The sequence below is a fragment of the Hipposideros armiger genome, unplaced genomic scaffold (genome assembly GCF_001890085.2).
Source record: "Hipposideros armiger isolate ML-2016 unplaced genomic scaffold, ASM189008v1 scaffold_2002, whole genome shotgun sequence".
In the NCBI taxonomy this organism is placed as follows: domain Eukaryota; kingdom Metazoa; phylum Chordata; class Mammalia; order Chiroptera; family Hipposideridae; genus Hipposideros; species Hipposideros armiger.
Window position 1 is genome coordinate 9,477 of NW_017733352.1, and position 10,197 is coordinate 19,673.

Here is a 10,197-nt window from a genome sequence, read left to right on the forward strand (position 1 = left end):
AATGACTATCACATTTAAATAGATCATTCATCTTAATGCTTTATTCAAAGAAGTGCAATTAAGTTTTCCATTTTTGTCAGATTTGTGCAATTTAAATATTAGATTCATGTTAATTGTTAAATCTCTCTAGATTTTTAGATTGCGTCTTTCTATAGCCATTCACTATTATAGTAGAATAACAACAACTACACACATACACACACACACTTTAAGGGATTCAATAAACTATTGGTCAATATTTGACAATAGCCCTGGTTCTCAATTTCCATAATGCTAAGATGCAAAGGTAAGTATACTAGAGTTTTGCTATAGACATCTGGGACAGTGCTAAAAGTGTATAGTTTTAAGACTCACATATTTAGTGAATCGGAATTTTTTTAAGGTGACTCATATGTACAAAAAGTTTGAGAGGCTTTGTGCTAGAGGACTTCTAAAAGACTTTGTACCTTTTTTCTTCTCTCATTAAACTTTGTTTCAATGGGTCTCAAAATTCTGTGACAGATTTTTGGTCAAGTTGTTTCCATTAAAAAGTACTGATTTTAAGAACTAGTAACTTAAAAACCACCACACACACACACACAAAACAAATGGTACACACATAAAAAATAAAACACAAATGGTCCATTCTCCTTTCCTTCTGAAGGTTTTATGATTCATTGTAATCACTAACCAGTCTTTTATTATTACACTTAAATGGCCAATTGAGACAAACAGTTCTTCCACCACTGATTAAGACTGGGGTGGCAGGTATTGGGGATAATATTCATTTAGCCTTCTGAGCTTTCTGGGCAGACTTGGTGACCTTGCCAGCTCCAGCTGCCTTCTTGTCCACTGCTTTGATGACACCCACAGCGACTGTCTGTCTCATGTCACGAACAGCAAAACGGCCAAGAGGAGGGTAGTCAGAGAAGCTCTCAACACACATGGGCTTGACAGGAACCATGTCAATGATGGCAGCATCACCAGATTTCAAACACTTGGAGCCATCTTCCAGCTTTTTCTCAGAATGATAATCAATCTTCTCCTTCAGCTCAGCAAATTTGCAAGCTATGTGAGCTGTGTGACAATCCAGCACAGGTGCACATCCAGCACTGATTTGGCCTGAATCGTTCAGGATAATCACCTGAGCAGTGAAGCCAGCTGCCTCCATGGGTGGGGTCATTTTTTGCTGTCACCAGCCACAATGCCACGACGAACATGTTTGAGAGACACATTCTTGACATTGAAGCCCACATTGTCCCCAGGAAGAGCTTCATTCAAAGCTTCACGTTGCATTTCAACAGACTTTACTTCAGTTGTAACGTTGACTGGAGCAAAGGTGACCACCATGCCTGGTTTGAGAACACCAGTCTCCACTCAGCCCCCAGAGACAGTACCAATACCCCCAATTTTGTAGACATCCTGGAGAGGCAGATGCAAAGTTTTGTCAGTTGGATGAGTTGGTGGCAAGATGCAATCCAGAGCTTCAAGCAGTGAGGTTCCACTGTGTCGGGGAGTGTGACGGTCCCAGTGTGAGGTGCCGGAGACTCTGAGGGCTGGAAGAAGATGCGTGGAGTCGAAGGCATAGTACACATGCTTTATTCACTAGGTCTCTAGGTATCGCCGCACCTTGTACAATGGCCAAGCTTTATACAGTGCGGGAACAATAGTAGCGCATAGCCAAAGTGCACTTACATAAGAGTGCATAAATAAGACTGACGGGCGCCTGCACAACATTCTGTCTGTACCCAGTAAGTCGCTACTGCAGTTCCACCTGAAGGCCAGGAGAGGGAGTCTGACCGACTCTATTTTCCCTACATTCTACCCCTTCAAGGCTTCTCATCGGCTTGTTTGCCCATTTGGGCTGGGGCCTTTGTCCCAGGCCTCCGTGAGAGCAAGGCAGAGCCCTGTACCCAGAGCCCACAATAACAATACAAAGAACAGCAGAAAGCCGCCAGGAGGCAAGCCCTGCTTCCCATAGGGTGAGGGCCCACCTCTAGGTGAAGGAAAGGTGAGCCCACCATTCATTCCTATAGGGGGGTCTCAGACGTTGAATGCCATCAATATCTTCAGCTAAGGTAGACAGCGCCTGGCTTACATTTTCATGATTATCTGCAATATACACACAGCAGTCAGTATGCACAATGGTGCAGGTCCCTCCTTGGGCAGCAGTTAAAATATCCAAAGCTATCAGGTTTTGGAGGACTACTTTCCTCATTTGGTCTACTTCCTCCATTAGGAGGCCCAGGGCCTGTTGGGTTTGGTTGAGAGCTCGGGCAGTGTGCTCAGCAAGGGCAGTTACTTGTGTTTCCACCACAATGGTACTGCTCTAGGGGCTCAAGATAACCATGAGATAAAACCACCAGGGTGTCCTCTTGACCTGGTGGTGTTTGGCTTTGAATGACTCCCAATTTTGAGGTCAACTCACTAATGTGGGGCATATGCTAGCCAGGAGGTGTGGCCATCCCCACGTACAACGCCCTGTCCAATTGGAAGAGCGGTAGGTCCAGCCATATGAGCCACAAACACACAGGCTCCCTTCTGGGACAAAAAAGTGGTGGGAGTTAACTCCTGTTGCCTTCGGCCGTTTCACCATACACGATCTTCGGGAACTCGGGTTATGTTTTGACAGAAGGCAGCAGGCATCCAGCCCACGCCTCTGTTGCCGGTCCGTCATTCCAAACACAGAGGAACCACCTGGGTAAGCTCCACACCTTCACTCATGAGCCACCCCCTGTCCCATACCGCATGGCTCAGCCATGGCTTGGTGAGGTTTCTCTGCACCCTCACGTGAGAGAGGATGGGTCGCTACGTTGTGCCCCAGGTCTCTTGCCAGGGGCTCCATTCTTGCAAACAAGTCGAGTTTTCTGTGGTAGCTGGATGGATGTGCCACGGCAGCCCCACCGCAGTGCTGACCAGAAACTCTGTACAAACCCAGCAGCTGGAGATGCTGGCCACTCTGGCATAGGTGTGGCCCAGTCCACTATTGTATTAGCCCATAGGCACCTACAGGCAGAAAGAAATAGTGGTCATAGGGACTAGCAATGCCAAATTCCTCCCATCGGGCCATATAGGCTAGCTTCTTATCCTGGGAGAATAGGGTTGCCACTACTGGCTCCTTTCCTGGTTTGTGGTACCAGACCTTTATGGCAGTGCTTGGGGTCCCTTGTGTGGTTTCAAAATATAGCAGGACAGGGGACCCCATAATAGGTTGCAGTGAGAGCACAAAGTCCCTCACAGAATTGTCCCTGTATAGGGACTTCCATACACCACTGTCACTTGCGGTGGCCACTTGGCCACCACCCCTAGTGTTGCTTGCAAGTCGTGGGTCAAACCAGCCCCCCATGGGGCCACAAGGCCCAACCCATGACAGTGGGGGCTTTAGACCAGCCAGGGCCAAGTCCATTGTAGTCATTCTCTTGCTTCAAGCATGACTACTGGTGAGGGCCCTCCCTTCCGAGGCTTCTCATTCAAGACTCTCAAAACATCCCACAGACACGAGGCCCAGCCGTGCATCATGGAAGGGTGTTTGGACACCCAAAGGCCTTGCTTCAAAAGGTTGTTGTAGCGTTCAGTCATACCAGCTGCCTATCCATCTTGGCAGCCCATCGCTCCACTTCTTGCTTCGTAAAATGAATGCTCCTGTCACTTTCAATGACTTGGGGGTGCCCATAGAGGGCACACAGCCATGCAAGAGTGGCCACCGTATACTGCTGATCCATAGCCAGACACGGTCAAACAAACAGTAACCCTGTAGCCATATCCACGGCTATGAAGGCATAAGTGTCATTTCTGGCTTTAGGCAGGGGACCTACATAGTCCACTTGCCAGCGAGTGAGGGGCACCCTCCCTTGGGTGAGTTGCTGTGTTTCCCAGGGGAGCTTCTGCCTTTGGGGACTGTCTTGAGCACAAACGACACAGTTGTGGCAGGCATCTGCTATCTCTTGCCACTTCAAGGGCAGGCCCCAACGTCTGCTCACCTGCCACATGGTTCTGCTACTAGCATGTTGCAACTTTCTATGCAGCCAATGGGCCACACCAGTGGCGGGGGCCTGTTTCAATCACCAGACCTGTGCCAAGGCATTTACTTCATAGTTGCCTGGGGACGTTTAGGGGGAATTCCCTGTGACATGTATCAGGGTCACCTCCTTTCCTTGCCCTAAGTCCCAGAGGTCTTGCCACATGGCCTGACCTCACAGCGGACAGTGGGAGCCACAACGTAGGTCCCAGAACACCGTCCAGGTGTCTGGACAAATGACCAGAGGCCCAGGCTCGTGGCTGATTATCATCCATACAGCCCGTAGCTTGGCCCACTGACTACTCTGGCCCAACCCAGTATCACGCCACATGGTGTCTGTTTTGGGCTGGACTCCAATAGCCATCTATACGGCAGTGCTACTTTCATGCCCCCCTCCCCAGCCCCCGCCTTCCCCGGCAAGAGCCATTAGTATACAAGGCATCTTCAGGTACTGGGGGTTGTCCTTCCCTGTAGAGTGAGGACTCCAAGCCCTCTCCAGTGGGCAGAGCGCTTGGCGCGGCCTGAGCTACAAGCTCAACAGGCTCCAAGACTTGTTGCAGCTCTGCTCTCTAAGGGCTTGAACTGAGGGTGGTACATTGCTTCAAGCAGGTCCCCCACTTGGCGAGGGTGGTGGTGTGTGCCATCCCCATTTTGGGTGCTTGGGTCCAAGTGCATACCCACCTTTGGATGGGATAGGCTGTGTGAACCAACACCTTTGCCGTCCCTGTGGTGGCTTCTATAGCCACCACAGCCATGTACACAGCGGCCAATTGCTTCTCTACCAGAGAGTGGCAGACTTCCGCTCCCTTCCACAATTGGGACCAAAACCCCACTGGTGACCCGAGATGTTCCTGTTGTTGCCAGAGGCCCTAACCGTACCCGTCTTGGGTTATGTGAACATCAAGCTCAAATGGGCAACCAGGGCCTACCACTTGTAGAGCCTATGCCTGCTGTATCTTCAGCTTTGTAGAAACAAGTGTGCGGGAGACCAGCTCCCGCAGGTCCAGGGGTTCCCTCAGGTGGAGGCGGAGTCTGCAAGGAAAAAGGAAAAAATGCACGGAGACACAGGAGCGCTTTTTAAAGAAGAGAAGTGTCTCACTTTATTCTTACAGCATGTCCCTTTTATACTGGGCAGTTGACCTTTTCCAGAGTTAAACTTTTGCCCTTTTGGAAGTTATTTTTCTCAGTGCTGTTCTTCCTCCTGATGTTTCTGTTACAGGGTACAGCCTGACCTGTTCTATGCTAATGACTAACTTATCCTAACAATGTTTCAATTTCTACCTATAATGGCTTTGTGGCCAGAGCAGAGTTCCTGCCCTGGGCCTAAAGGATGTTTACTACTTAGCAATTATTTCAAACACTACTGGCTAAACAGGATCTTAAGAATTATAAGGTGCATAACTTGTCTATTACTAAGAAACTAACAGCAAAACAGAATTATCGCAATATGTCTAAAACTCACTTATTCAGTTAAGATAAACTAAACAACCAATATAAGAAGGGGTGTCAGATCTTCATCCTACTGGGGGGCATCCAAAGGGGAATTTAAAAAAAACTTAAGATATAAAGCAGTATCTGTTTCTCAGTCAGAGCTTCAGAATTTGTCACAATTGCAGTGCGCTTGGCCATGTCAAACACTGAGGTGCAGCCGGCTCCCAACACAACTGCTTGGTCTACAGCCTCTGTCCAATCCCATGGGGTGCTTTGTTTCACCATGGAATACAAGGGCCTTGCCACTTGGGCTAAATGGGGTACTAATATCCGCCAATACCCCAACAAGGGTTTTTTCTGTACTACAGTGTTGCTGGTGGCCGGGGGGCGAGACAAAGGAAGTAGGATCCATAGCAAACACCTGCCAACACCCCAGCAGGCCCAAATATGCTTGTAGTTGGGAGACCTTGGTCAGCTAGGAAAATGCCTGTATTTAACCAATATAGCTTCAGGTATAACCTTTGTCTTACCTGACCAAAAAACACCCAAACACTTGACAGATAAACCAAGGCCCTGGACTTTTTCCTTGTTCACCGCCCAGCCATATGGCTTCAGGTGGCAGAGGAGAGAGGAAGCTGCTTGCTCCAAACCTGAAAGAGAATCAGAAGTCAGTAAGACATCATCAACATAGTGAAACAGGGCTACAGAGGGCAGGTGTTCCCATTGTTTCAAATCCTGGGCTAAAAGGCCATGGCAAACAGTGGAGCAAACTGCTCCTGACTCTCAGGCATAATGTCAATAGGGAAGAAGGCGTTTGCCAGATCGACTCCATAGTGGTACGTTCCCAGGCGAACAAACAGTCCATCACATCATAGATTGAAGGCACTGTAGCATGTAGAGGTGCCATTACCATGTTCAATTCCCTATGATCCACAGTCGTTCGCCAGGTCCCCTTAGGTTTCTTCCACCCCTAGAATATATTTTGTTGCCCCACATAGGGCGCAAGGATGGTGGCCAATGATCCAAAGGCATGTGCGGGTCTGTAGCCAAAACCAAATCTCTCATGCTGGTCTTAAACCTCTCATCAGCAGGTCCTTGACTATTAGGATGGAATATAGCATGTCTCATACCCATTTCATGGATAATTTGAACAAGTTTGGCCTACGACTGCCATTCGCTGACAGTCTCTGGAGGTTCACCCGCATTAGCCCACACTGCTTACTGCAGCAGTGAGCCACTCTATCAAGGAATGGCTATGCTGGCCTTGGGCCACCGGGCGGCTATTCTGCAACCGCTGCCACAGGGACAGATGCACCGTTATGGAGGCTAGTTTTTCTATTTCGCCTACCGGACAGATGATGCTGTCTGCCCCCTCTCCCCACAAATGCAGCGACCAAGCCAGGAGCAGCTCCCCGGGGCGTTGCCAGCACTGCCTCCCCAATTTCCTTAACTCAGTGGGAGTGTAGGGGGTGTAGGCTGTGAACTCAGTCACCACTGGGTTGCTGGCAGCCACTCCCCCGGGCCCCAAATTCTTTTCACGTTTTACCTTTCGATGCACGATGGGCCACACCTGGGGGTGAGGAGCGACTTTGACCTTACCCTCGTCTTCCACCTTAGATCCTGCACTACAGGAGCTCCTCCTCTAGATGGCAGACCCGAGCCTCCAGCGCTTCCTCCTGGGACTACAAGTCTGTACTTGGGCCACTTCAGCAAGCACCTCCTCCGTGTTGCGGTAAGGAACACCCAGCCCACACGCTTTCACTTTCTCCGGAACTGTTCACTTAAAACCTGCAAGGCTTTCTCTATGCTGGCCCGACAGTCATCCACGTCTTCCCACCCCTCCACAGGGCCCCAGTTCATGAGAACAATGACCACCGGGTACCACACACGGTGTGGTGGCCACATGTCCACCTGCCCAGGGGCGGATGGCTCCCTTACCTGACCGGGACCCTGCTTGCTGCGCCAGGTGTCAGGGAGTGTGACGGTCCTGGTGTAAGGTGCCCTGGACTTTGGGAGCTGGAAGAAGATGCATGGAGCCGAAGGCAGAGTAGACATGCTTTATTCACTGTCTCTCTAGGTACTGCCCACCTTGTACAATGACCGGGCTTTATACAGTGCGGGAACAATAGTGGCGCACAGCCAAAGTGTGCTTACATAGGATTGCCCAAACAAGATGGACAGCGCCTGTGCAATATTCCATCCTCTGTACCCAGCGAGTTGCTACTGTAGTTCCACCTGAAGGCCAGGTGAGGGAGCCAGGCCGACTCTTTTTCCTACACATTGGCACTGCCATCTTTACCGGTGACCTTCCATCCCCTGAGCCAAGGCATGTTAGCACTTGGCTCCAGCATGTTGTCACCATTCCAATCAGAAATTGGCATAAATGTGTCAGGGCTGTAGCCAATTTTCTTAATGTAGGTGCTGACTTCTTTAACGATGTCCTCATCTCTCTTCTTGCTGTAAGGCGGCTCAGTGGAATCCATTTTGTTAACATCAACAATTAGTTGTTTCACACCCAATGTGTAAGCCAGAAGGGCATGCTCATGGGTCTGCCCATTCTTGGAGCTATCTGCTTCAAATTCACAATCATCAGCAGCAACAATCAGGACAGCACCGTCAGACTGAGATGTGCCTGTAATCATGTTTTTGATAAAGTCTCTGTGCCCTGGGGCATCAATGATGGTCACATAATACTTGCTGGTCTCGAATTTCCACAGGAAGATATCAATGGTGATCCCATGCTCACGGTCAGCTTTCAGTTTATCCAAGACCCAGGCTGACTTGAAGGAGCCCTTTCCCATCTCAGCAGCCTCCTTCTGAAATTTTTCAATGGTTCTTTTGTCGATCCCACCACATTTGTAGATCAGATGACCAGTAGTGGTAGACTTGTCGGAATCTACATATTCAATGACAAAGATGTTGATGTGTGTCTTTTCCTTTGCCATTTTGGGTTAGATTTGTGTTCTGGCGGCAAACCCGTTGTCAAAAAGCCAGACTTTGTACCTTGGAGCAAAGTGATTCTGACTGACATGAAGACACTTGGTATATGAGCTTTATTATTTTTTTTCCAGAAATATATTAGTTTTCTAATACTATATGGCAAACCACTCCCAAATTAAATGACTTATATTTATCATCTATAAATTTATATAAATGAATCTATGTAAATCTGTATACATTTATGTAGACTTTTATCATTTATAAATAAAACATGATAATTTATTCATTATCATCTCATGATTCTGCAGGTCACCAGGGCAGCTCTTATCAGGCTGGACTCACTCATGCTTTCCATCAGCTGGTGGGACTTAGCTGGTTTATAATGGCCTTGTTTGGATAGCTAGGATAACTAGGGCTTTCTCCATAGTGTCTCATCCATCAGATACTACCCAGGCTTCTGGAAATGATGATATTTACAATGTTCCCAAGTGCAGCAAGAGAGGGTAAGCCTCGATATGCAAAAGCTATTCAAGTCTCCATTTGCATTATGTATGCTATTATTCCACTGGTTAAGACTAGATTCAGTGTTGGAGGGGATTCAGGGAAGTACGGATACAGGAAAGCATGAAATAATTGGGGGCCAATCCTACAATAACCTACCACAGTAATATCATTATAGGAGAAACACAGAATTAGAATAAGCAAAAGGTGGAAAGATATCACGTCCCACTTGACAAGGGCTGGGGGCCTCCAGGAGCGGCGGCAAAGGGTTAAGAAATCACAAGTCAAAAGTAGAGTTTCTATGGGCCAGGGGTCTAGTCTCTGCAGACCAAGAGAGGGAGCCCTGACACTGGCCGGGTAAAGCTTTTATTTACAATGGTCACAAAGAGGTCAATTTGAATATCTATACCCAGTTAATTGATTCAATTAGACCGGCAGCTGCTTCACCTAAACTCATTGTGATTAAGCACAGTTGTGCTTTCACACATGCATATGATCCCTGGATAGCATCAGCATTCCAGACCACCTGATAAGGAAGCTTTACTGAGATCATTCCCTCTGGTCTCAGCATTCCAAGACACTCCCTTATGACTTCAAGGGATCAGTGCGCAGGAGCATTCGAGCCGGCAGCTGCAAGGTGACTTTGATTTTAGCAATATGAGGAACACAGACTGGGTGGTTTTCTGATTATGTCCCCTCTGAGCTTTTGTTGTCTGTGGCAGATGACTAGGTAAAATAGAAACAATAAAATCAATAAGATTAGAAATGCACCCATAAGTCCTTCTCCAAGGGTATTTACTCAAGGGAGGGGGTTTAAAGTAGAAAACTCTTCCGCAACCATGGAAAGCATTTCATCTCCAGGCAAGAGTGATAAGTGAGCATACGTCATCAAACCCAACTCCTGCTGTAGTTTTTGGATATTTACAGGAAAGCTAAGATTAAAAACAATAAACAAATATTTCAGTTACATTTTAAAGTAGTTATTTCCTTTCTCTCTGGGAACTTTTCAGGTTTGGTGACAAAGTCAGAGACACAGGGGGTCTTTAAACCAATGTAAATAGGTGTTTTTTTGTTTGTTTTTTTTAAATAGCCCACAGCTATGTGATGTAAAAGAGTAAATGAAGGATTAAGCAAATAAGCCCAATAAGTAAAATTAACTGTTACAACGCTTTGCAAAAGACAACTTACTACTGAAATTACTGCAAGCATAGAAACTAGCATGTTGGTATCATTTTTAGTTAAGCCTTTTTCATCCAAATTCTTTTCTGCCATCTGAGACAGCTTTTTCAATTTTCCCCATGTGGGAGGTTGAGCTTTCTCAGTCTTGA

At 47.5% G+C, this 10,197-nt stretch overlaps 1 pseudogene; it reads right to left on the reverse strand.

Moving 5' to 3' along the window:
• Positions 1-763: 763 nt before the first annotated feature.
• LOC109378449 (elongation factor 1-alpha 1-like) lies at positions 764-8,373 on the reverse strand (annotated as a pseudogene).
• Between the last annotated feature and the right edge of the window lie 1,824 nt (positions 8,374-10,197).